This window comes from Martes martes (assembly GCF_963455335.1).
Source record: "Martes martes genome assembly, chromosome: 15".
NCBI classification, from domain to species: Eukaryota; Metazoa; Chordata; class Mammalia; order Carnivora; family Mustelidae; genus Martes; species Martes martes.
In genome coordinates, this window is record NC_137903.1 from 13,689,002 (window position 1) to 13,714,361 (window position 25,360).

Genomic DNA, 25,360 nt, shown 5'->3' on the forward strand with positions numbered 1-25,360 from the left:
TAATACAACGAGTGAAGCATGACTTAATCCTGTGTTATGGTCTCACCTGGGCCTTCCACTAACATCTGAACATCTACAGTGTGTAAGTACCATGCTAGTCAGCTTCCGACGGATGGTAACTGACACTTAGTCGTGTCTTCCCAGGAGACCTCCCGGGCTAGTGGGAGAGTCAGACAATAGGCATTTACAGTTGTGTAGATAAACAGGCACTGACTTTTCAAGTACCTACACTCTCTATTCCCTAAAAGAAAATTTTTCACAAATTCTTTATCACTTTTATTTTTTTAATTTAAAACCCCAAATTCTTACTCGGCCCTAACTAACCAGTAACTGTTACCTACGGTATAGCAAAAGATGAATATGCCATTAAGAAAGCTTTGGGGGGGCGCCTGGGTGGCTCAGTGGATTAAAGCCGCTGCCTTCAGCTCAGGTCATGATCCCAGCGTCCTGGGATCGAGCCCCGCATCGGGCTCTCTGCTCAGCAGGGAGCCTGCTTCCTCCCCTCTCTCTGCCTGCCTCTCTGCCTACTTGTGATCTGTCTGTCAAATAAATAAATAAAATCTTAAAAAAAAAAAAAAAAAGAAAGCAAGCTTTGGTTTGGGAGAAAATCTGGTGCTGTTCTCATTTGTTCAAAATTTGCCTCTGATACATAGAACAGGCCACCCTGTCATGGGAAACTTCTGAGCTCGAGAAAACCACCTGCACAATACTCATGCAGTGTCACTTTTTAAAAGGGGGGGGGGTGCTTTTCTGAAAAATAACCTCATCAAGAAAAACACTGGGGACAGTAATTCTAAATCCTGCCATAGCCTTTGCTTGCCAAAGCAGACAGCTTTTGCTATTAGGATGCCCAGCCAAACACAAATAATCCACTGCTAAAATGAGCTCCTTGGGACAATTTAGGAGTCTTTGGAAGTGAACGGCTCTTTGAGCTGGAATGCAGCCCAGGTCCATTTTCAAACCCAAGTCAAAATGACAAAGAGCAAATTTCCTGGGCCACTCACCCCCTAAGTGTAAGATTACTTTAGGTTGGCAGCTGGACTGTTTATCTAGTTATTTAAGGTTTTTCACCAGATACAACTGAGTACTTAAACAACCCGCTTCAGGGTTGATAAGCAGGACAGTCCCGATAACATCACAGCGCACCAAAATCTCCGAGATTGGAAGGACAAGACAGAAATCAAAGGTTATACATATACTGTTCAGCTTAAAATATTTTTTAAATATTAAAAAAATAGCTCTAAAGCATTGCAAATATTTTTCTTAGAACTTAAAAAAAAGGGGGGGTGCAAAGAACTTTTAGCTGAATACTAAATACATTTTAACTGAAAATACTTCCTGAATGAGACCGCAATTAAGTCTAGTTTGCATGTGGGATTTTCCATAGTCTTCAAATGAGAGTTTGTAGGCAGTCTTAAAAGATAGCCTGTACTATTCCTGTACAATCAAACTTTGCTCTCATTACATGCAGAAGATGCTATGATGGCACGAGCATTTCTAGTTTTGACAAAAGAGTATGGTTAAAAGTTGTAGGAGTGGGGCGCCTGGGTGGCTAAGTGGGTTAAAGCCTCTGCCTTTGGCTCAGGTCATGATCCCAGGGTCCTGGGATCGAGCCCCGCATTGGGCTCTCTGCTCGGCAGGGAACCTGCTTCCTCCTCTCTCTCTGCCTGCCTCTCTGCCTACTTGTGATCTCTGTCTGTCAAATAAATAAATAAAATCTTTAAAAAAAAAAAAAGAAAAGTTGTGGAAGTTAGTGTCTTCTCCCTGTTCACTCTGCGGTTTCAGGAAAACATCCTAAAGTGTTCTCTATTATTTGTGTTCTTCTCAATCCCATAGTGTTAGGATTTATCATGTCATTCTTTCAATTAAACCATTTGTGTATGTTCTCAAAGAAACCATTTCTAGCTGATCCCAAGTTCATGATGCACTGTCAATCTGAACGTGGAAAGAAAATCAAGTTCATGTGTATATTACATTATGCTTAGCGTATCATGGACGGTATTTGCAACTGTAATTTGAAAACTTTCTTACGATTTCTACTCTGAGGTAGTATTGCTTTGGAACCAAGCTGCCTGGGTTTGAAATCCAGCTTCATTCTCAAGAGTTCTGTGATCCTGGACACCTAATTTAACCCCTGCAATTCTTATTTCCTCATTTGAAAGAGATGAGATGAAATAACATGAAAATAGTAACACTTTACTCATAGCGTTCTTGAGTATGTTGTTGAGTCCATATGTATAAAGCATTTAAAACAGTGCCTGGCATATAGCAAGGACTTGATAAGTGTTAGCTATTTTCAAAACTAAGAAATTCTCAGATACCCTAAAGAGTGGGGTGGGTGGAGGGAATAGTTGTGAATGAATAACCTTGAACAGCTGTTTATTCAAAGGTTATTTATATCTGACTTCAGTATACACATCCCTATTTTTCATTTCAATTGGGTACATCCAAAATCCAGTATTATATATTTGAGTTTCTGCTGAATCTTTTTCCATTTTTATATACTTTTCTTCTTGGCAGATATATCTTTCTTCTTAGCTACAATTTTAATAGTTTTATCTGTTTTCTTTTATTTAGTTCATGCTCCTCTTCCATCGTTATAGCCTTCGTTATAAACGCACAGGTGGGAAATGGCAGGCCAGATATGTAAAGTGAAAGGTAAGTAATGGAGTTTCTTGTATGACCAGTTCATTGCATTATGGTGTTTCTGTATTATGGCCGCAATAAGAGAGATACAGGATGTAAAGATATATCAGAAGGAATAGATCAAGATATAGAAATATATTCGTACATATAAAATGTGGTCTTATCCACTTAATTTCAACTAAAAACAGTAAAAATGTCATCTAAATAAAAGTCTCTGAAATGGAACATCCAACTTGATTCAATGTTGGTAGTTAGAATGATCTGTGTAGCTTTTTAGTTGGTTTGGTAACAAAGCTAATGATACCAGGGTAAGAGGTTCCAGGAACATTATTTTCATATAGAAAGACAGCCCATCTTAAATAGAGGGAATGCTGTATGAAGCTGGCACTAAAGGAAAGTTCGGGCTTGCATATGGTTAGTGCACTGGAAAATGGGCTGCAAAAGTATTCAGAGAGAGTGTACCAGAATGGCTTACAGGGGTGCCTAGTGGCACATTTGGTTGAGTGTCAGAGTCTTGGTTTCAGCTCAGGTCATGATTTCAGGGTTGTGAGATTGAGCCCCATGTCAGCTCTGTGCGCTGCATGGAGTGTGCTTGCGATTCTCTCTCCCTCTCCTCCTGTGAACCGCCCTCTGTGCCCCACCTCCATGCCCTCGTGCTCTCTCTCAAATAAATAAATAAATCTTAAAAGAAAAGAAAAGAGAATAAGGAAAACCACTTAGAATTGGGAGTAAGAACTGAAACCAGGATTGTGACATTCTTAAATACTGCATGTTTCTTAGTAGGAAAAAACTGAATGCCTCCAGGTAATTTGGTACTTTAAGACAATTCTCAAGAGGGCAAACATCTGCTAAAAGACGGGCCACACAATTTTCACAGTTGTATTCCCCAGGTTTAGCACAGTGTATGGTAGGGGCTTGGTAAATATTATTTGGCTGAAGGAATGACCGAATGATAAAGACATGGCCTTGGGGAAACCACAAATCTGCTCAAAGTGTGAGCCTACTGGAATAGCACCTCTTCATCCTCTCATTCAACCCTGTCACTCTAGAAGCCAACAGGAGATGGAAACTATGTGCCCAGTTCTCCATCACCAAGAGGGTCCTTCTAAAGTCCCCTCCACTCTCTGGAATATTCCATTTTCCAGCCAGGAGATGCTATACCCAGGTCCCTCAGTACCTTCAGTAATCTGCGTCTAAACGTGTTTGGGAAAGAGACAGAGAAGACAGGGAGAATGAGACAGGGAGAAGGAGAGAGAGTATGTGGGAGAGAGAGAGAGAAAAGACAGGGAGAAGGAGAGAGAGTATGTGGGAGAGAGAGAGAGAAAAGAAGCAGCAAAGGAGAAAATAGTGAAAAAGTGAGAAACGTACTCATCTGTGAGCTCTATGAGGGTGTATTTGTCTTGTATACTACATCACCAGCACCAATAGTGTCTGACCCATCAGGACTCAATAAATCATGACTGAATGGAAATACAAGACTTCTCACTGTGACTCAGCACCATTACAGTGCCTGACCCATCAGGATTCAGAAATCATGACTGAATGGAAATATAGGACTTTTCACTGTGACTCTGTTTTGCAAAGATGATAATGCCCAGATTTCCCAGGAAACACCCTAGAGCAATGTGTACCATGATGACTTCTTTATAAGAACACTAACCATTGATCTTTACTATTTGGATTCCTTATTCACAAATTTACTAAAATTCATCTATAGCCCCCAAATCAATACCCATAGTGCTTTCACAGTCACTCACAGATACAAGCAGAGTGGAAAAAAGTTGAGTCCCCTGAGGCACACATCCCAGCTGATCTGCTTTTTCATTCCAGCTCTTACTCTGTAAATAAGTGTCCCCCTGTGTTCTAATTTTAGTACTACCTTTTTCATCTTTTGTGCCTGTTTTTGGTGATTTCACTGTTTAAAATGGACCCCAAGCACAGGGCTGCCTTGCTGTCTAGAGCTCCTGGGTGTCAGGAAGGCTACTATGTTCCTTGAGAAGAAAAGATGTTTGTTAGCTAACCTGCACTCAGGCAGGGGTTACAGTGCTGTTAGCTGGGAGTTAGATGTTAATGAATCAACAATATATATTTACTTAGTTTCAAAAGAAACACACATAAAACAATGTTATGTATTGGCTAGTTGACAGAAACGTTGACCACAGGCTCTCAGGAACCTAACCCTGTATTAGGTTCAGGATTCACTGACTCAGTGTTCATGCTGACTTTACAGATAGTGACCACCTCAAAGACAAGAATCTATCAAGTGCCTCCTGCATAGTCAAGCTCTATCACGGCGCACTCACTGTTGTGTGGACTTAAATATTCACCAGAACACTAAAGATACCGTGCCTCCCAGGGCACAAACTATGCTGAATGAACAAACGAATGAATGACAACACGAATAAAAATATGAACTAAGGGATATACAGCACTCTTTAGTATTCCTTACAGAATGGGTTGCAAATAACTTTTTGCGAACATTAACTGTATAATTATATTATTATATAATTATATTACTATATATAATTATATATTATAATACAATTATAACCTGACATTTTAGTTTTATGAAGATGTTTTCATTTCAGTATAATTTCTGAGTATAAATGAAGATTTCAATGAACAGAATTCTCAAAACCCTCTACCAAACCTAGATTTTCATATCATCATCAAGAGTTATCTTATGCTCTTTTTCGCCGCCATCCTGCTGTGTGCCACTTGCTGTTATTGACCATGTCTTCTCACAAGACTTTCAGATCAAGCGATTCCAGGCCAAGAAACAAAAGCAGAATCGTCCCATTCCCCAGTGGATTCAGGTGAAAACTGGTAATAAAATCAGGTACAACTCCAAGAGGAGGCACTGGAGGAGAACCAAGCTGGGTCTCTAAGGCGTCCCACATCACGCGATGACACACCTAATTGGCACCACGTATTTAATTAAGCTTCTTAAAGATCGTGTGTTCTATGCTGTCACCCTGTAAACACCTTTCTGCCTGGCCAATAGATACCATTTATCAGCGAAAGATTTTTCTGTTACTATAGCTCTGCACCGGTGGGTTGGTTTGGTAATAAACATGAGGCCTTTGAGCTTTAAAAAAAAAAAAAAAAAAAAAAAAAAGAGTTATTTATTTAATTTCTTTCTGCTCCTTTAAAAGAATTGGTTTCATTCATTTATTCACTCACTCTTTCTTTCTTTCGAAAAAAATGTTAAATGACAACTTAGGCCAAGCACTACTCTAGGCTGTAGAGCAATGAAATTAGTCGGGCAAAAATTCCCGTCTTCATGAAACTTAAATTTCTAGTGACTGCAGATGGACAATAAGTAAATAAATCAGTCAGATAACAGTAAGTGCTATGAGGGAAAATGAAACAGGGTAGGGAGAAATAGAGTAAGGGCCTGCAATTTCAAATCACGTAGTCAGGAACACCTGGTCTCGGATGACATTTGAGCAAACTTGAAGGTGATGAGAATGTAACCATGCAAACTAAGAACATCACAACCACCAAATTTGTCACTACAACATTAGTGTCATTTCAAGTAACCTAAATCCACTAAGCTACCCTAAAAAGACCGATTTATCTGCCTTAAGACTTTTCTGATGTCTAAAGCCTGTTTGTGCACTTGACATCAGCAGTGCCGAAAGCAGGTAAGCATCAAGCAAGGTTCTTTTTTTTTGATGGGACCTATTCATATTTGTTGGTTAGCTGGAGTAGAGGCCCTTGCATAATGCATTGTATTCACTGCCTTTTCTCTGTAGCCAGTGTGAAGGGGTAGCATGGCCTCGTCTGTGAACAGAGCTCCATTCATCACGTCCTCAACAGGACTGCCACGGCTAATGCAATCCTCACGCAACACGCACTGACACCATTCTGGCTCCCCATGAAGAGGTAGGTGTCCAATAGTCCGCCAGTGGTGGGGCCTAGCCCATAACTTCTAATTCCCACTGGTGCATTTATAGCCCTTAAGTAGCACAGCCCAAGAGAGAGATTTGGAGAAATAAAGAGGACTACTAATAATGGTTATTTCTTTCTTTCATTCAACCACAAATGGTGTCTCCTGTCAAAAAGTAATTAGCCAGAAAAATATTCACATAGAAATAATACTTGATGCGTTATCTGGATAAGTGGCAGCTGGAGAAATTTTTTTTATAGCAATAACTAAACTTAGTCAAGGTTAGGTTTTGTTTTGTTTTGTTTTGTTTCTTTTGACTGTGGGCTCCAGAGAGAAAAAGTGAACCCCCTACAAAAGAAGTAAAGATGCATTTTTCCTCCACGTTCCTTGAAAGTGTTCACATCTAAGTTTTTGTGATGGGATTTATTATTGCTTCTTGGTTAGCTGGAGGGGAGGCCTCTGCATAACATATCTTGCTCATTTTCTAAGTACCAACTGAAAATGCGAACACCCCTGAAACAATAAACTAGCTAATTTAAAAGGCACAGCTAACCAAAATGAAGGGTAATTTTCTACTTATTTTAATGGCTCTAAAAGTACAAATCTTACCCTTGGAGTCAACTAGTCATAGGATTTTAAAATAAAAGTAATATTGTCTTGCCTTCATAAAAGCCAGTCTATCTCCTCCTGTACACCATTTTCATCAAATGATGTTTTTTACTTGTTGGTTTACTCTTTTACTGCGAGAATGTCTATGATAATGTGTGGTATGAAAATCAAGAAATTAGTCTCACAGCAGGGAGTCTGCTAACAACACCATTTTAATCTTATCCTTTAAGCAGTGGCAGAAAACATATTAATTGCAGTTTAATTTGTGCAACAAATATTTCATTTTAATTATGCTTAATTTTTGTCAAGCTATAAAAATGTCAATAGTTCTGACACCGTTTTTTCTTACAAGTTTTTTTTAAATGAAAGAATTAAAATCAAGTGCTGTTTCTGAAAGAAATTATGAAAGATTTCTAATTACTGCTTATGTTTTTGAAAAATGGCTAATCTAGAAGCCCCAAAATAACATCTGGGAACATGTGAACTTGAAGCTTTATTACTCAATGTTTATAATTCTTAATAATATACACGCATCATTAATATAATGGAATTCTCACAGGAAGGGTTTTTTTTTTGGTAATTATAGGCTATATCAATAACTGTCATTGAATGGTACATTTTCTCTATAAAAACGCTTTTGTTAATTCCTCTCAGGAAAACTAGGACAAGAATAAGTGAAATTGATTGCAGTTGATATACCACACTGAAGAAAAGAGTATTTACCATGAACAGAAATAGAAAGAAAAGTGTCAAAACCACCAAAGTTGAACAGTATTAATTATATTCAGAAAATATTTATTAAGCTCTCACTAGGTGCAAATCCTACCCAAACATTAAGTTCCATGCAAAAAGGCTACCTCCTCCTGGAAATCCTTCTCTCTCCAGATGTGAGTGAGATCTCCCTACATGTCTATGGTCCATAATTATACTTTTCTCACCCTCACTGTCCTTGTTTTTTGGCTGGTATCACAGTAATTTCCACATGTTTTCATATCCCTTACTAGATGATAAGGTTCCTGGGGGCAGGATCTAGGCCTTCTGTGTTCATTTCCTCCATCTATCTCGTTCAAATATACTTTAAAATGAAAATCTACTGGCATGAACAAAATGTTCTAGGTGCTCTGTTTTGGGAAATAACACAATTATTTCAAAAGTCTTGCGATAAAACTTTGTATAGACCTGTACTTCGAAATTACTCATCTAGAAGACTTCCAGTTTTAAGATGGCAGAGCAATACATTTCTTGCCCTATCTTATCCTATTAGAAATCTGCACCCAAACACAGAATTACAAACATCTGTAAAACTACATCTTCAATGAAACTGGGAGATGGCAGTGACCCCATGTTGAGAAACAGATGAGGAATAGTATCAGTTCTAAAAGGAACAGAGAACAGAGATACCTTTGTGTCTGGATTCCAGTGAAATTCCAATGTATTCTTCCTTCTAAAACCCAGAACCTTCAGGCATTGGCATCTTCAGATATTTCAGAAGCCAAAAGTGAGGCACAGGGTTTGGTTGAAAGTCTCTATAAGGAACACTTCTAAGCTTCCTTCCCAAGTGTCCCCCAGGAACCTCCCTGCTCTTCTCTACCATTTTTAGGGGGTCTGTTTTCTGAGTGGAAATAGAACAAGAACAAAAATTGGAGACATTAGGCATAGTAGAGGGTATGGGTTAGGGCACTAATTAAGTGGAAGTCTTCACACTGAATGGTGAGAATACCATACTACCCCATAGCCCCATTCCCAACTCCCAGAACATTAGCACATTTGGCAGATTAGGGAATTTTGTTGGGAAACTGAATGGCTATAAGTAGCGGCCCGTCCACAGAGTTACCTCTGAGGTGAAGGCTATCAAATAAGCCTTACTCAGGCACATAATTATTTCAACTAGAATTTTAGTGTCTCATTTTTAATAATGAACAGCCCAAGATTGACAGATGTTTGCGAAAAACATCCAACCTAAAAAACAGAGACCGTTATAAATAAGAAAAAAAAAAAGATGAATTTGAAACAATGAAAGAAGCGGAACAAAGTATAATTAAAATCTAAAATATTCTAAGAGATATTAAAATATGTATTGCATCCATTAAGCAAGTACAGGCTGCTATTTAAAAAAATTAAAAAGAAGAAAGAGCTTTACTGAATTAATAATACAGAAGCAGAAAAAAAAAAAAAAACCTGATAGAAAAATTGTAATTTAACACCAAGAAATGCTCCCAGGAAGTAAAACAAAGGGACAATGAAATGGAAGTAGGAGAAAGAAGATTTAAAACAACAACAACAACAAACCAACTTGAGAATGGATGAAGAGAATTTGATCTCTTACTACAGAAACTCCAGGAGAAAGAATCTCAGAAAACAAGTAGAAAAGAATTAGGAAAGAATGCAAGCAAATTACCCCCAAACATGTGGGATGGAGTTTTCAAAGATAATAATTATACTGAAAGTCTGTTATAGAGCACAGGGAAACTTGACAAAAAGTGTGAAGAAAATCAAGCAAATGGGGATAAATGCAATTATTAATTCCAGGAAATACAGAAAGTTATACAAGAAAGAAATATTATTATAGAACATTTCAGGGATTAATAAGAAACAATTTTTCTACAATTAAAAAAAAATCCTAATATAGAAAGGCTGAATATTTGTTGACTCAATTTAGAATTACTTAAAGAAAACATGGAGAGGATGGAATAAAAAAGCTAAATTCCTATCTTCCATAGTTGAAAGTCAATAATCTAAAACTGATAAATTAAGAGACAGCATATTATTTAGGTAGAAGGTAAAAGAATTGAAAATGGTGGTTTCTGGAAAGTAGGACTGGACATGAAGGATAGGGAAAGTAGGACTGGACATGAAGGATGGAAAGTAGGACTGGACATGAAGGAGTGGGTCACGAGTATGCCACTTTACATTCCATGTCTTTGGACATATTTGCTTTACTTTTACTATGTATATGTTTTATTTTGATATAAACAAAGTAAATAATTTTAGTGCATTAAAAAGTTTACTATTCTTAGAATTAAATTTCCTTTCTACTTGGGTCACTATTTGTCAACTACATTCTTCTCAGTAATTGATGTCCTACTTTTTAAATCATTTATTTAAAATACCCAGTTACATTTATCCTAAATACCTAAATGTATGGTTTTCCACATGCTATTTTTAAAGGCCATATTTCCCTTTCTGACTATTTTTAACAATGCTTCCCATAAGCAAGTCTATATAGTATTACGATGCAGGTAAGATAGTCAACAGGAATTAATGTATTTTATAATGCCAACTCCTTTCATAAACTTTTGGAAAATTATATATACATTTACTAGTCTATGTACAATACTTAATGTCTATATTTAAACCAAAATTATTAAAGACGATGTTCTATTTTCTGAACTAGTGTCCTTTTCTCCAACTAAATCAAATTAAGAAAGCAATGTGAATTTCCTCACAAGCTATTTCATACTTGGATGCCCTTGAACTTTACTGAGTGTGAACTAAAAACATATGTAGGTAAAACACATTGATATTCAAAATACTAAGTAATGTTTATTTGCTGTTTTAATGTACAATTTATTGCAGAACATCTGTACATAACTTGTAATTTATTTAAACTTTATAAATAAAAGACTGTCAAATTCAAGAACTTATGATACATATAAAAATTTAATCTCAATATTAGTACATTATTTCATTATTATTTTTAAGTAATACAAAAATTATTTAAAGACTAAGAAGATATAAAAATGGAACAATTTAAATAATTACAGCCTCTTAAAACTCTATGGTTGGCATGATCACACAATATGGGAGAAAAATTCTTTTGAATAAAGTTAAATTCAACTATGTATGTATTGTATTGACTTATATCTCTTTTGTTCTACAAATAAGAACTTATCAGAGGGGTGCTTGGGTGGCTTAGTCTTTAAGCCTCTGCCTTTGGCTCCAGTCATGATCCCAGGGTCCTGGGATCGAGCTCTGCATCAGGCTCCCTGCTCAGCGGGAAGCCTGCTTCTCCCTCTCCCCTTCTCCTGCTTGTGTTGCCTCTCTCACTGTGTCTCTCTCTGTCAAATACATAAATAAAATAAAATAAAATAAAATAAAATAAGAACTTAACAGAAACAAAAAATAAATATGTCTCAGAATAAAGAGAAATTAAGGAGTCAATCCCATTTACAGTTGCACCCAAAACCATAAGATACCTAGGAATAAACCTAACCAAAGAGGCAAAGAATCAGTACTCAGAAAACTATAAAGTACTCACAAAAGAAATTGAGGAAGACACAAAGAAATAGAAAAATGTTCCAGACTCATGGATTGGAAGAACAAATATTGTGAAAATGTCTAGGCTACCTAAAGCAATCTACAGGTTTAATGCAATTCCTATCAAAATACCATCCATTTTTTTTCAAAGAAATGGAACAAATAATCCTAAAATTTATATGGAACCAGAAAAGACCTCAAATAGTCAGAGGAATATTGAAAAAGAAAGCCAAAGTTGGTGGCATCACAATTCCAGACTTCAAGCTCTATTACAAAGCTGTCATCATCAAGACAGTATGGTACTGGCACAAAAACAGACACATAGATCAATGAACAGTATAGAAAGTCCAGAAATAGACCCTCAACTCTATGGTCAACTAATCTTCAACAAAGCAGGAAAGAATGTCCAATGGAAAAAAGACAGTCTCCTCAACAAATGGTGCTGGGAAAATTGGACAGCCACATGCAGAAAAATGAAATTGGACCATTTCCTTACAACACACATGAAAATAGACTCTAAGTGGATGAAGGACCTCAATGTGAGAAAGGAATCCATCAAAATCCTTGAGGAGAACACAGGCAGTGACCTCTTTGACCTCAGCCACAGCAACTTCTTCCTAGGAACATCGCCAAAGGCAAGGGAAGCAAGGGCAAAAATGAACTATTGGGACTTCATCGAGATCAAAAGCTTTTGCACAGCAAAGGAAACAGTTAACAAAACCAAAAGACAACTGACAGAATGGGAGAAGATATTTGCAAACGACATATCAGATAAAGGGCTAGTATCCAAAATCTATAAAGAACTTATCAAACTCAACACCCAAAGAACAAATAATCCAATCAAGAAATGGGCAGAGGACATGAACAGACATTTCTGCAAAGACATCCAGATGGCCAACAGACACATGAAAAAGTGCTCCACATCACTCGGCATCAGGGAAATACAAATCAAAGCCATAATGAGATACCACCTCACACCAGTCAGAATGGCTAAAGTTAACAAGTCAGGGAATGAAAGATGCTGGTGAGGATGTGGAGAAAGGGGAACCCTCCTACACTGTTGGCAGGAATGCAAGCTGGTGCAGCCACTCTGGAAAGCAGCATGGAGGTTCCTCAAAAAGTTGAAAATAGAGCTATTCCACGACCCAGCAATCGCACCACTGGGTATTTACCCTAAAGATACAAATGCAGTGATCCAAAGGAGCACATGCACCCGAATGTTTATAGCAGCAATGTCCACAATAGCCAAACTATGGAAGGAACCTAGGCGTCCATCAACAGATGAATGGATAAAGAAGATGTGGTATATATATACAATGGAATACTATGCAGCCATCAAAAGAAATGAAATCTTGCCATTTGTGATGACATGGATGGAACTAGAGGGTATTATGCTTTGCGAAATAAGTCAACCACAGAAAGACCATTATCATATGATCTCTCTGATATGAGGAAGTTGAGAGGCAACGTGGGAAGTTTGGTGGGTAGGAAAGGAATAAATGAAACAAGATGGGATCGGGAGGGAGACAAACCATAAGAGACTCCTAATGTCACAAAACAAACTGAGGGTGGCCGGGGGGAGGGTGGTAGGGAGAGGGTGGTTGGGTTATGGACACTGGGGAAGGTATGTCCTGTGGTGAGTGCTGTGATGTGTGTAAACCTGGTGATTCACAGACCTGTACCCCTGGGGCTAATAATACATTATATGTTAATAAAAAATTTAAAAAAATTATAAATAGCTTAAAAATAAATAAATAAATAAATAGGTCTCTCTGTGGTCAATATACAATAACTTCTAATTAGTTGGTATCTTTTTAAAATTACACTTTTGAAACTAAACCACTAAGGTAAGTTATATTCTTAGTAAATAAAGTATATGAAGTTGATATTTATAAACTTGAGAAATATTGAACTGTTAAGTAGATTAACCACTTATATAATTTGCTTAAATTATTCCTTTATTTAATAAGACCTTTTTTAAAATCAGAAATATAAAGTCCTGCTCCCTCCTAAAGTAGATTCAATATAAGGAAAAATAAAACAAGTATAAAACAAGTAGCAAGCATACACAACATTAAGTTCTAAGTAGTTCAGATTTGGGGCTGAGGTGAGCAGGCTGAACAGTTTACTGGGGTATTAAAATATCTTATAGCCATCAGCAACCTGAAGATTACTATGAATTATTTGTAGAAAACACTTCTGAATTTAAGCTTGATAGGTTAAAAGCATTCCAGACAAATAAGAGGTAATTCGTAGGGTCTTTTTAACAAGAAAGAACCAGGATGTTCTTCACCTTATTCAGTAAAATTCTGTCATGTATATATTTACTTCACTTAAGCAAAGAAAGGAAAAGTGTAAGACTTTATTTTGAAAAGCTACAATAAAACTCTATCATGAATATAATATAAATATGGTAGACTGAAATAATTATGAGTTGTAGATTTATTTTATGCAAACATTTTTTAGCAATGTAGTTTAGGATATTAATGCATAACACTTGCATATATTTCTTATGTGGACAGATGCTTAGCTAATATAGATCATGATATAGGTGTTAGTCATCATTAATGCTATTTCTAGAAACCCATTAGTTTCCAAAGCCTGGAAATTAATGGTAGAGTATTTCAATTGGTTTTTCTGCTCTACAACTAAGGTTAGAGCCTATTCAAATTTTCAAAACTGTTACTGTGATTTAACGGATATTAACCTCACAATGTTCTATAAAGTTCTTATCCATCATGGGGGTTAGTTAATTAGCCTGGAGGAGGAATTTCCTCTCCAAGAAATCTTGTATTTAGAGCCCTAAGAAAACTCTTGTCCATCTCTATCATCAATAACACATAAAAGAACCGGCTATGGATGTGCATGGGGGGAAATATCAACTAGTAATGTCTGCGTCTTCATGGGTGGAACTGAAAAAGTCATCAAAGAATTATCCCCAACAAACATTCTGGTTCTCAGTTATACCGGTAAGTTTTCTGAAGCTTTCAAATAACAGATCGGATTCTCAGTTTAAGTATATTGTTCTGGGTCTCCTCCTTATTTATGACCTAATTACAAGTTTTAAAGTTGGATTTTGGGGGGTATTATTATTTTTTTTTTTAATTTTACCTCTCCAAGAGATTTCAGGGTAACTGGAAAACATAAAATTATTGCACTACAGAAATCAAGCTGTGGGCTGGGCTTTACATGGGTTCTACAGAGACTCACGGTGTGGAAGGCCCCTGTGCTAGGCATGGAAGAGTTGCAAGTAAGAGGCAGGACCGGGTTAGAAGTGTAAGTTTTCATCTCTTCCACCAATTATTAGTGCTGGAAAACTATGAAATGAGGCAAGTGAACTGGGTTGCCTTCGAACTAGAGCCTGCAAAGAGGCCTTGATCTAAAGAGATAGAAGAACCAAATCCATAGGCTCTCCGTATTGGTGAACAGTGAATGTGTCTAGTGCTCTTCAGATAGGAGAAAGAGAGGAGGAAAAAAATTATACAGTCCCATGGAAGAACAATTAATTCACATGTTAAAGACATGGAGGTAATCAGACATCTAAAAGTCATCATTTCCAGGAACCTGAAGAAAATGTCAGTGTTAGAGAATATTCGCCAACTTCAATCAACTCCTAAAAATATGGATTCTATAAAACAGAGCCCATAAAAACAAGGTCAGAGATATTCGGTGAAATAAGTAAATAAACTAAGATTACAGTAGCAGAATTAAAATTCACTGTAGAGACAATTGGCTACTCAAAGTTGAATGGATGGAAAAGGTTGTATTTTAGAATAAAGAAACTAACTCAAAAAAGCAGCAACCCCCCAACACACACACACACACATAAAATCAGTCAGCTGAAATATTTCTTTCGTAACAGTGATTGATAGAAAGTCACAAAGCAGTATTTATAAAGTTAAAGGAAAAGGTTTTGAGCCCAGTACTTTATACATAGTCTAGCCGTCACTTACATAGAAAGCAGCAGAAAGGTCTCAGATATTATATTAATTGGGATTAGAATCAGCTGCAACTGACAGAAAGCCCAAATTAGTGGTGATTTAAGAGAAAAGTCTATTCCTCTTTTACACTAAAGTCCACAGTTGGTGTGATACTCTACAGGGTAAAGGACCCAGGATTCTTTTATATTATTGCTCTACCTTTTGTGGCCTGCATCGATCCAAGGATTACAATGATTGAAGATGTCAATCTCCAGCTATGTTTCATTCTAGACATCCAGAAGGAAGAAATGAGAAGAATGACATTCATTTTTCTTCAAAAACACCACGGGAGGCTGTCCATCGTGGGGCTCTTGAGTTCCTACATATCTTGCTGAATGTGTCAAAATCTCAGAGTCTTGATCACTCTTTTACTTGGAATAAGGATCACTTCTCGGTATTGTTTACATGACTAGCAATCCTGAGAAGCGATGTACCACCACGAACGGTGTAGATATCACACGGTCCTGCAAAAGCAACTGGTCTTCTTCTGGGAAGAGCAGGCTTGCTTACTGCTTCCTATAAAAACAGTGGGTTTCCTACATTCAGGGATTCAGGGTTCTCCTCCTAAGGCACATCTGCGCATGCACACCCTCCCTGGCTCTCTGTACCCTCTTGTGAGATCTGGAGGGAACTGGTACAACTAAACTCCTACTGCTTCTGCTCTGAGGAACAGTCTCTGACCCAGGAGGCTTATGTCTTCTACCAACATCTATGGCACTGAGTCAGACTGATTTACCAGCTTGTACAGTTCTTTCAGTGAGAGTTCTGCTTTTAACTGTCCTTCATAGCATAAGACTTATTTACATAGGGGACAATTCAGGTAAATAATTCTTGGGAGTTGAACCCACAGTTCTGCTTACACTCCTTACAGCACACAGTCACAGGACTATGACTAGCTTTAAAGGGTGGCTGATGAATGAAGTTTTCATTTCAGGCACCCAGGTGCCCAGGTTCTAGTAGCACAGACATCAGAGGTTCTGTTCATTTAGAATAAGAATTGGTAAACTATGGCCCACAGGCCCAAGCCAGCCTACTGCCTAGTTTTTAAATGAAGTTTTACTGGAACACATTCATGCCCATTCTTGTATGTAGTGTGTATTGCTTTGTGCTATAATGGCCAATGTGAGTAGGTTAACATAGGCCATGTGGCCCTGAAATCCTAAAATATTTACTCTCTGGCCCTTTAAGAGAGAGTTCTCTGACCCCCCCCCCCCCCCCAGTATAGAAGGGGAAAACTGATACAGAGAGACAATGAACTTTTTGCTACAGATACTTAAGGCCTCACAAAATGTACTGTCCATGTCCTCCTTCAAATAAAGCCTTCATGTATATCCTATGTATCAAAGAAATGATTCATATTAGTATTTCAGGAGAAGAATCAGTAATACTAATATGATCTTGAACAAAAAAACAAGATGTAGGAGACTGGAACGCTATTAACAAATTTCAAGAGATTGGTAAATATTGTACCCCAAAACTGCAGAAAATTTATTTTTTTTAATGTACTTGGAACATTTACCAAAATGACCAGATCCTGGGCCATAAATCAACTTTTAACAAATTTCAGGAGATTAAAATCACAGAATTTGTTCTTTGAACACAGAATAACTGAAAACTAGTAACCTAATAAACTAATAAACAACTAGTAAACTAATAAACTAGTAAAAAAACTAGTAAACTAATAAATAGTAAACTAATAAAAATGTAACTTGGAAATCTCCAAATACTAGAAAATCCAATAATATGCTTCTAAACAAAACATGATTTAAAATAGAAAACATTTCAAGATTTATGATGGAACCTTGTTTTGAAATGTATAGCCTTATGCACACATATTAGAAGCAGACTGAAAATGAATTATTTAATTATCTATCTTGAGAATTAACAAAAAAGAACAGCAAATTAAACCCAATAAAAGTGAAGAAAGAAAAAAGTAAAGAGAATATATTAAGTAGAAAATAACCCCTAAACTGGGAAAATCAACAGTCGAAAGTTAGTTTTATGGATAAACTGATGAAACAGAAAAGTCCTTAGCAACATAATAAAACATTTATATATCATTAATAAAACAGGTGACATCATTATATGTACCATAGGCATTAAGTATTTAATAAAGGAGATCATGAACAGTCTTTGCCAGGAAACACAAAAATTTAGAATAATAGGTCAAACTGAAAAAACACAACCCAGTAGATGTAAAAATAGAAATGTGAATAGTCCTGTACGAATTATAAACACTGAATAAATAAAAACCCACCCAGAAAGAACATCTCAAAACCCAGTGGGCTCAATAGTAAATTCTCCCAAATATTTAAGGAAGAAATCACACAATTATACAAATTCTTCCAAAAATAGATATAGGGAGAACACTACCCAAATATGTTTAGGAGGCCAGCATAACCTTGACACCAAAAAGACTGTATAAGGAAGAACAAGTAGAGACAAACCTATTTCACAAATATAAGCATAAAAAAATTAAACAAAGTGCTAGCAAATTGAATGCAGTGACACATAAAAATGGTAACATTTCAAGATCAGGTTGAATTTATGCCAGGAATAGATGATTGGGTTAACAATAAAAAACAAACAAACAAACAATATAATTGACTACAATAATAAAGAAATCATGTGATCATCTTATAGATGGGGAATACACCTATGATAGAGTTTAATATCTATTATGATTTTAAAAAGTCATATCTTGAAACTTTATCATATTAAAGACATCATATAATCATGATAACTCATCATACTTTATCATATTAAAGACATTTTGTTTCTGTATGATAAGGCATCATGATCATTGAAGAAAACAGTATAAGTATTCACCTGATACCAGAAATGACTGAGAAGAAATAAAATTTTATTTTTTAGAAAATGTGACTTTACATGTAGAAAAATATCTATAGATGTTATTATTAATAAGCTTAGCAAAATCACTGAATATAAAGTCAGAAGTGGGAAAAAATAAAGTTTCAAAAGAATACGTAAAAAGACAAGACCCCACAGAGATCCCCAGCCTCTTCCAACAATGAACACTTGAGTACATAGAAGAAGGTACCAGCTATGAGCCAGGCAAATGGCCCTCACCAGAAGGCAGTGATGCTGGCCTTGATCTTAGACTTGTAGCCTTCAAAACTGTGAGAAATAAAGGTCTATTGTTTATAAGTAAAAAAAAAATACATAAAGTATGATATCACTTATGTATATTTTAATGATAAATAATATATCATTACCTACCATTGAGATTTAACCAATTATTTTTTGCTGTACTTTATATACCTATGTACTGTATGTATATAAACATACACAGGTAAAATTTTTCATAACTAAGAATTTTATATGATCCTTATCATCGTAAATGTTTCTATCATTTCCTCTTGATACCCCCAAAGCTTTCCCTTCTTTATCCCTGAAAATAATTTAATGTTTGACTAAGAAATAAAGGCAAACAACCAAATATATGTAGAAACTTTATATTGCACATTATTTCACTTCTGCAGCATATTATTTAATAGATACTTCATAATAAAAATTGTATGGTTAAGTACACAATTCCATCACTTAAACATAAAACAAGTATTCTATTGTACAAGAATCATGAAAATGCAAAGAAAATTTACTTTAAAAATTAACACGTTTTAATATTGTATAAATACATGTGACTCTATATGTGTCTATGATATATACATATCTCTATATTTATATTGTTACATATTTTCCAATTCATAAAGCAGAGCTAAATTATCTTGAACATTACTTCCAGCTATGATATTTCTATTATATTATGATTACTGGAAAGTCTTCTAAATTTCTGCAAAGAATTTATAAAATCTTAGAAGCCGGCCTATAATAGGAGAAAGTAAATTTAAAGAGCTAGCAGAGTGTCATGGTCGACAGCCCTGACTCTGGCAATGATTAGCATTACTTATTCTTAATTTGTAATCTATAAAATGAGAAGAAATGATAGTGATAGAAATGATAACATCTAGGTGAGTTTGTAATCTATAAAATGAGAAAAAATGATAGTGATAGAAATAACATCTAGTTGAGTTCTGGGGATTAAAAGTGATAATACACCTAAAGCTCTTCGTTATTGCATGTCCATTTACTAAGAAAAATATGAAAAGGGAAGAACTGAAACACAGAGAGACTTTGTTGTTCATATAGCCCCTGCTCCAAAAGAAACAGAATAAGAGAAACATCCAAAATGGTTTCTTTTCTTTTCTCTTCTTTCTTTCTTTTCATTTACTTCTTTTTTTTTTTTTTACCATTTTAAAGGACATAACCTACGCAAGTAGAATTTCATACATCTCTTACTGAATTGTTTGACAAATCAAGGCAGTACACTGCACACAGTGGGTGCTCAATAGTTGCTAGTGATGAATAAACATTAAAAATGAGATTTAATTGTAAACAGGAATTGCAATCATGCCCACAAAATGGCTAATTCCCTTTTGTAGAGAAAATAAAAACTTTTTTTTTTTTTTACAAGATTTTGTTTTTATTTATTTGACAGAAAGGAAAGCAGAAAGAGAGGGAATACAAGTGGCGGGGAGAAGCAGGCTTCCCACTGAGCAGGGAGCCCGATAGGGGGCTCCATCCCAGCTCCCTGGGATCATGACCTGAGCAGAAGGCAGACACTTAAGGACTGAGCCACCCAGGCATCCCAGATAAAAACCTTTCAATAGTTGAACTCCAGGTTTATGCAGAGTGATTTAAATGGGAATATACAGATCTTTGGTCTTAATGCTTCAAAATGTTTGGCTCAATGAAACATGGAGACATATTACAAAATGGCATTGTGAGATAAAGGGAGAGCTCTCGTTCCCTAACAATAAACTACCATCTATGTGTTAATTTCACAGAAACTCTTAGTGGGTTTTTAGTCACCTAAGCACCCCCTATGATTCTCCTATGCTACATTATACATACATAGGGAAAAAATGATATACATGGATATGCTTTATTGCTACCTTTAGCAGGATTGAAACAGGATCAAATTTTATTTTGGTGGCCTTTTATTAGCTTTCTACCACTTGATCAGCTGATATCACTAATAATAAATTTTTTTTTATAAACTAGAGTTTGCAAGTCCTGTCCCGAGACTGTAATATTTCAAAAAACAGTCTAAGCTTTAGGGAAAAAACCAATTACAGAAACAGCATTAAAAATGCCAAGCACCGGGCAGAAGCAATTCTGGATCAGTTTAAAAAAGTGATTGATGAAACTCTAATCCAAGCTGAAGGAACAGTTTCACGACAAGCTGTGACCATTCCACACACTTCATTAGCTGCCATAATTAGCCTGGTGTTTCAATTTGTTAGAACTGGTGGGGACAATTTTCCTCAGAATGCAAACATCAAAAAACAGGGTCCTTCAGACTTCAGAAGAGGCTGATGAGAGGCTTTTCTAGTCTCTGTTAACTAAAAGATTAATTATCGCTGATGGGAGCCTGTGCTGTGATTGTCACTCTGTCTATGTGCATTACTTTTAGCATTAGAAGAAAGATATGGTTGACACTGCACTACTCAATCAAGCAGCTTCACATTAGTGCACAAAGTCGGTTTTAATATCCAGGCTATTTTTGATTGATTTGTCTTCCTGTTTTCTGGGACCAAGACTCACACCTATTTTTTTAGATCAGAATTTTAAAATAGTTTCTAACATATTGAGAAGTTTGGTTAATGCATCTTGCCTCAAGTTATGGCTTCCCTTTTTACAGATCAGCAAATGAGTGATTTCATATATTTCTATCATCATATAGTGGCATCCTCCAGATATGTTTATAAATTTTCTAAGACTACAAATGTTTAAGCTAACCTATAAAGCTACATTCATTTTAACTATGTTTATAAATACAGCACTATAATCTTATCCCTAGATTAACAGAATATACTCTGATTTTCCATGATGTAAATTCATGAAATCTAATTAGAAGGGATGGTAAGAAAGAAAATCCTGTACTGTTTCCTTAGAACAAAAGGGATTTCTTTTAGTCCTTTGGCCATCAGCAAAGCTGATCCAAAACTGACAGGATATGCCTAAAGACAGTGTTACTAAAAATTTCACTGAAGCCTTATTTTTATTCCCTTGGAGTTATTACTTATTTGCATTAGCACAGTTATTTTTAAATCCCAAATTTCCACTTTACATATCTTTTTTAAACAACTTATCTCTTTGACCTATAATGAATAAACTGAAAGTAGTTTAGTGAGGTATTAAGGAAGCAATAAATAATCAAAGAAACTGGTGATATTTTCAAATCCACTACATTGTAGTGAAAAAGTTTTAAAATAAAAGAAAAACATAACTACATCAGAGAAAAATGGTTATATGAATTTCCAGAGGGGATTTTCCATAGGTTTGATTAAAATCAAATCTTTGTTATCCCAAACAATTGGGCAAATATGTAATATGGAGCAGTAGTAACAGAAAATAAGTTAATTCTAATTTTTTAGTAGCCATATTAGAAATAGTGACAAGGAATAGATGAAAATAATTGTATGGCAATAAGATATTTTAACCCACTATGTCTAAAACACTGTCAATGTGACATGTCATTAATATGAAAATGTGAGTATCCTACCTGTTTTCTGCACTATATCTTTGAAATCCAGTGTGTACTTTACACCTAATAGCACATCTCAGTTCAGACTAGTCACATTTCAAGAGCTCAACAGCTACACAGGTATCACATCAAACAACAGAAATTTATAGAATGTAGAACTTTCTTTTCCAAAGAGGAGTTTTTCTGCTACTTAGTGAAAAGAACAATTCTGGGGTTCTATGAAGTCACATAAGATTATAATACAAACATACACAATAGCAGTTAAAACAACTTTTTACAATGAAGAGTAAAAGTCCTTTTACCTTCATAAGTGGACACTGATGAAATCCAAATAGATACTAAGAATCACAACAATCAGTTAAGATAATGTGAGACAAAAAATCAACAGGCCAAGCATAACATTGAGACTGAATATAGCCACACACAGGGCCAGAAAGACAGTGCCCATTCCTTGGGCAGGAATGAATGGTTAAAACAAAATCCAGAATGCTTCGGTATGGTCCTATCTGTCATTAACACATGTTAATGTTTTACTATTACCGTCAGTAAACAGCTGCTAACCCAAGCATTATTTCCACCATCCCTCACAATGCAGCAGTTTAACAGTTACTAAATATCCCAGCAAGGAGCTCTGGCTCTGGGATTATTGTCCACTCTGACTGTTTAGTACCTGTGAAGTATTTGTAGTAAATAATATTATCATGCCTAGAATATATTTATAATTAGCTGGCCATATTACCCTAGTTGGTTATCTGGTACATATGTGGTCAATTTCACTACATTATTGTTTTTGATCTTTTCATCAAACTGCTTCTTCCTAAAATCTCAGGAAATATGTTCAGAACCAAGATATCTAGATTTAGCAGCTCTAAACAGCCATACAAAAGTCACATAGAAACTAATCTCAATTGAGTCTGCCAAGCCATTTGCTATTCAAAAGACATTACAGATATTATTTCTGTTTGGGTATTGCCGTATGGGGACGGTTTTTCTTCCACAATCCTACATCTCTATCATTTATCCTTGATTTAATTTTCAAACAGTGGAGGATATACCCAAAGTAACTCTTAGAGTTCACACATAATATTCAAAGTTGTGTTCAGTCATACATCTTAATAATGTATAGGCAGAGAGAGAATCTTGAGATATAGATTATAAAATAGCACAGAATTTGAATAACTTCTTCAGTAGTGAAGACTTTCAATTAAAAAAGGAAGTAAATAGAGCTGGAACACTTCTGTCCTTTGTAAAAATACTTCACAGAATATTGTTGTTTGTCATAAAAAATGGGTTGATTTGAAAAGTCTGGAAATTAACCAAACTATGATTTGCCCCATCTGAAGACTTTTGTCTGAAATCATCTCACACTGCAAATTGAAGAAGTCTTATACCAGAGGGGAGAAATCATGAAGCATAAGAAATAAATGTTGAAGTTGATTTGTGACTTAGAACAAAAGGATACTACAGAAGAAATACTTCATTTTCTCCTAAATAGTTATTTACTAACATGTCACAGGGTAAATGATAGAGCCAACATACTCCTTTAGCATCTGAGAGCAACCAACTTATGGATTTGGTGTGGTATATTCCTACTAACATCATGATAGAAAAAAATCCTATTTTGTGAGCCCCTTTTGGAAACTACATAGATTCTTTCTTACTGTCTTCAAAATGATTAAGAGTTGAGCATAACTTTGGTTGGAAGGAAACTTCAAATTTCAGGACTAGGTGTAGAATCTGCAATCTTTGGGAAAACATCTGGTTTGCCGTTTGATGGAAAAACAGTTCTACATCCCATACTGATCACCTCTTTCAACATCAGCATGAATTACTGCCAAAGATACTGCCCCAAAATCCCAAATCGAAGCCTAACACATGCATATTCCTGTAGTCAACTTTCGAACCAGAGACTTTACAGGAAATTTTTATGAGAAGGAGAGAACAGAATGTGAAAAGAAAGTCTTAAAGGATTCAACTTTACAGGTTTATACCTGCAAGAAATAGGAAGTCACGATCAGAACAATATGATAAGGAGTTCACTCATGGGTTGGATTACTTAGATAATTTTATTTTTTTTAAAGATTTTATTTATTTATTTGACAGAGAGAGATCACAAGTAGACAGAGAGGCAGGCAGAGAGAGAGAGGGAAGCAGGCTCCCTGCTGAGCAGAGAGCCTGGTGCGGGACTTGATCCCAGGACCCGGAGATCATGACCTGAGCTGAAGGCAGTGGCTTAACCCACTGAGCCACCCAGGCGCCCGATAATTTTATTTTTCTTCAATTTTTCTTCTATTCATTACAGCCATATTATACATGAATTCTTTTAAGAAAGCTTTCCTCTGGGAAATAAGATTAGATGATGATAATTATGCCAACTCTCTAATTCTGGAGGAAATGCTTTTGGGAGCTGAAGAGGAAAATGACAATTTGTTTATTTCTGTATAGGCAGAAATCTCTGAACACCTAGGAACATCACAAATCTCCATTCAAATTCATTTCTGCTTCAATCTCCCTAAAACGGATACATGGATTCACAATTTTTAGCTGTCACAGACTCTATAATAATGCCTATTCCAAAATATATAATCTTAAAGGCTTAAGGACAAAAGAAATGAAATGACATGAGTTCAATGTAGAGATTTCTTGAAAATCTTTTTTATTCCTTTACTCCAAACTTTGCTCTCTGACAAAGTGAGTTAACTGGGGTTTTGGTTCCATTCGATACTACATAAGTTATTATTTTTAGCATTTGATGTCATTAGAAAAATTGAAATCAAATTAATGGCATAGAAGTGTCCTGCTACATTAAAAGGCTACCCCAACATTTCAACTTTTATTCAGGTGAAATGGTAGTGTTTTCACTGAAATTTATTTTTATACAATTTTTACTGTATAAATAAATTGTATAAATTTTATGCAATTTTTATTGTATAAATTTTTATATAATTTCTTTTCTTTACTTGCAAGATTTGGATTCATTTCCACATTTTTATAAAATAGACATTTGAAAGTAATAATTGTAAACAAGTACTAAAAAAAACTATTGTTTTATTTATTTGGTGAAATAAATCAGTTTCCAATAAGATTAAATTGATGGCATACAAATGTTGTGTGTTTTTTTTGTATTAGTACTTTATTTTTAGACAGAAGGCCCATAGCTTCAATTATGTATCCAAAGAGTCAGATGTCAAAAAAAGTATCAAAGTATTAATGAAAAGTCTTAGCATTATTTCTGAAGAAAATAACCATTTCCTGATTTTTATTCACAACAGCCAAGCTGTGGAAAGAGCCGAGATGCCCTTCAACGGACGAATGGATAAAGAAGATGTGGTCCATATATACAATGGAATATTACTCAGCCATCAGAAAGGATGAATACGAACTTCTGCATCAACATGGATGGAA

At 35.6% G+C, this 25,360-nt stretch overlaps 1 protein-coding gene and 1 pseudogene across 2 annotated transcripts in view; one reads left to right on the top strand and one right to left on the bottom strand.

Moving 5' to 3' along the window:
- The window catches only part of SPATA17 (spermatogenesis associated 17), a gene marked incomplete at its 5' end in the record, with an annotated part of 182,122 nt that overhangs the window by 12,422 nt on the left and 144,340 nt on the right, over positions 1-25,360 (bottom strand). The window lies entirely within an intron of this gene.
- On the top strand, positions 5,380-5,534 carry LOC308356030 (large ribosomal subunit protein eL39-like; annotated as a pseudogene). Its single transcript has one exon. The product of its transcript is annotated as a large ribosomal subunit protein eL39-like (transcript).